Source organism: Physella acuta, unplaced genomic scaffold, assembly GCF_028476545.2.
Source record: "Physella acuta isolate Inbredline_101_S28 unplaced genomic scaffold, ASM2847654v3 ptg000188l, whole genome shotgun sequence".
Taxonomy (NCBI): Eukaryota; Metazoa; Mollusca; class Gastropoda; family Physidae; genus Physella; species Physella acuta.
The window spans coordinates 97,581-100,720 of record NW_026731707.1 but is presented as its reverse complement, the minus strand read 5'-3'; the positions used below and the strand labels follow the sequence as shown (position 1 = coordinate 100,720).

The 3,140-nt window shown below is 38.9% G+C and overlaps 1 non-coding gene across 1 annotated transcript; it reads right to left on the bottom strand.

The window, feature by feature from the left end:
• Positions 1-2,739: 2,739 nt before the first annotated feature.
• On the bottom strand, positions 2,740-2,812 carry Trnav-aac (transfer RNA valine (anticodon AAC)). The gene has a single exon. It is a non-coding gene; the product is annotated as a tRNA-Val (tRNA).
• Positions 2,813-3,140: the final 328 nt, after the last annotated feature.

The following is a 3,140-nucleotide window of genomic DNA, read 5'->3' as shown; positions in this document are numbered from 1 at the left end:
TGGATAAAGAGATCAAACGCTGGTTTCCGAATAGCCTAAAAAAGACTGCTTACAAACAATGATAGAAATCAAACGCTGGTTTCCGAATAGCCTAAAAAAGACTGCTTACAAACAATGATAGAAATAAAACGCTGATTTCCGAATAGCCTAAAAAAGACTGCTTACATACAATGATTGAAATAAAACGCAGATTTCCGAATAGCCTGAATAAAGACTGCCTACAGACAATGACAGAAAAAAAATCAAACGCTGGTTTCCGAATAGCTTCGATAAAGACTGCGTAAAGACAATGACCTCTCACAGGTGCAGATGAGTCACCCATCAACTCCACTCAGATCCGATTAAGGGAAGTAACTGGGGACCAATCATATTTTACGCTCAGGGGAGGCAACTAAATCGTATAATACCCACAATGGAAGCACACGGATGAAATTACCTCCCCTTGAAACAATGTGACAAATCGCTCTTGCGTCTTTTATTCCGAGCTCTTGGATTCGCGTGCGGGCGAGAATCGGTTCCAGAGGGATCGATGTACCCAGGTGTGGACAATGGGAGGTACTGTGAACCCCGGGGGTGGGGGTGGTGGGGGGAGGGGGTCGCCGTAAGGTGAAACAAAAGGCGGCAGTTACTAAATGGCGATATTAAAATTGGGATCGATATTCGCGTGACACGCAAGGTGCTGGGGATTTAAAATTTTCTTGACTATCGGTATCGATACCACATAAGGTGTGAATTATTAGGAATGTTGATGTTTTCGATATGCGTAACATTATTTTGATCAGTATGCACGAGGCATTACAATGTCCAAATTCATTGACTATCGATATCGATACCGCACATGTACCGGGGAGTATAATTTAAATTCTCTTGGTATCGATACTAAAAAGGTACAGATGAAGTAAATTTAAATATCGGTATTGATTATCGAAATCGCACAATAGTAATAAAATACCTACGTCGATACCACACACGTATGGCGGGGAATGTTAATATCTCATCGATATTAGTATCGATACCGCCCAGTTATGGTGATTGTGTGTTAAAAATTTCTTGAAGATCGGTATCAATAGCTGACAGATGGCGTGATGAATAGCTAAAGAGAAAAAATTCAATTTTAGGCACACCTGGTCTTTAGTGTAACCATTTTTATTGTTACACGTGTGTTACGTCATTGTGTTATAGGCTGTTATGGTTGTATGTTACAGCTTAATACATTTTATTTTACAATCTTAACAGACTCCCCCACCCTAATCGCTCTAGCCTTCGTCTACCCCACTATAGCTCGTTTTAGAATATCATTTCTTTAACATTTAACGATCATAAATTTTGGAAAGGAGTGTAAGGGCCGCTACTCTACCGGCGAGATTACAATCAAGGGGAGATCTCTTGATCTCTAATCAAACTCTTAATCGTCAGGTAATAAAAGTATGTTGTCGCCGATATATATTCACGTGACGTCACAGAAATGGTATGTAGGTCACGTGGCATAAAATATTGAACATACAACCTATCAACATGAGAATGTTTTGAACTCTTAAAAGTACTAGAGAATAACTAAAAAAAAACTCAACGAAGTAAAGCAATATAGTATACGTTTATTTATAGCTCTTGAAAATACTAATACGCGACTGGGAGGCCTAGACTGCTAACCCGAGTATCGAGTTCGAATCCAAGCTAGCAGGACGTCCCTGAGTCCACCCAGCACTAATGGGTACCAAATTCACGTTAGAGAAAATCAAAGGTGTTTGGGCGTAATGCTGACACCACCATCCCTTCATATGCCGAGGTCACAGAAACAGATTAACTCTACTTCACTTGCCCCATGGACCGTCAGGTTGGAAAAAGGGAACATTACTTTAGTATACAACAAAAGCTGCAAGTAGGCTTTAAAAAAATCACATTTGTGGACACATATATAGTATAGGCCAACTAAAAAAGCTAAGAAAAATGAAAAATACGTAATCATGTGTGTATAGCTCTTTAATTTAGAGAACCTGCAAAAGAAATTAACTTTAAATAAATAAGTACCTTGATTTATAGGTGGTTAATTTGCTAGGAAAACTATAGCTTAAAAAACGAAGCGAAGGAACTACGGCTGACGGTAAAACAAAAACCAATCAATCAACGACCGTATCTTTACTGTCACTGTATCGACGAGGCTCGACCTTAAGGTTTTATTGGGGTTTTTTAAATCGATACGCTCTCGTCTGATCAATAAGTTCATGTCTGTTCAAAGTCTGATCAATAAGTTCACGTTTGATCAATAGCTTCAAAGTCTGATCAATAAGTTCATGTATGATCAATAAGTTCACGTTTGATCAATAAATTTATCTCTGTTCAAATTCTGATCAATAAGTTTATGTATGTTCAAAGTCTGATCAATAAGTTCATGTCTGTTCAAAGTCTGATTATTAAGTTCATGTATGAACAATAGGCCTACTGTCTGACCATTAATTAAGTTACGCCCAATCAATATGTTCACGTCTGATAAATACTGGTGGGTGTGTGGGTTGGTGGGGTAGGGGGTGGGATTCCAGGGTGCCATTATGTGAAATATAAGATACCAGTCTTAATTCAGCGACCATCCCAAACCGATGACTTTTTTTCCATTTGTTCAACCCTGCTGATAGTTTATTTTTCAAGCTAAAATTGCGAATTATAAAATTTTTATGATTAAAAATAGATACCATGAAACTTAAAATAGCAAAATATACATAGTGGAAAAAAAAAGTTTTTCAGTGTTTCCGCTGGGGCTTGAACCCAGGACCTTCCGCGTGTTAGGCGGATGTGATAACCACTACACTACGGAAACTCTGTCATCCTGCAGCTAGATAACATCCATTTCCTTGGGTGGCCGGAAAGAACCGCAACGGAAAAAAGCGCAACGGAAAAAAGCGCAAATCAAAAAGCGCAACGGAAAAAAGCGCACACGGAAAAAAGCGCAAAGAGAAAAAAGCGCACACAGAAAAAAGCGCAAAGAGAAAAAAGCGCACACAGAAAAAAGCGCAAACAGAAAAAAGCGCAAACGGAAAAAAGCGCAAACAGAAAAAAGCGCAAACGGAAAAAAGCGCAAAGAGAAAAAAGCGCACACGGAAAAAAGCGCAAAGAGAAAAAAGCGCAAACAGAAAAAAGCGCAAAGA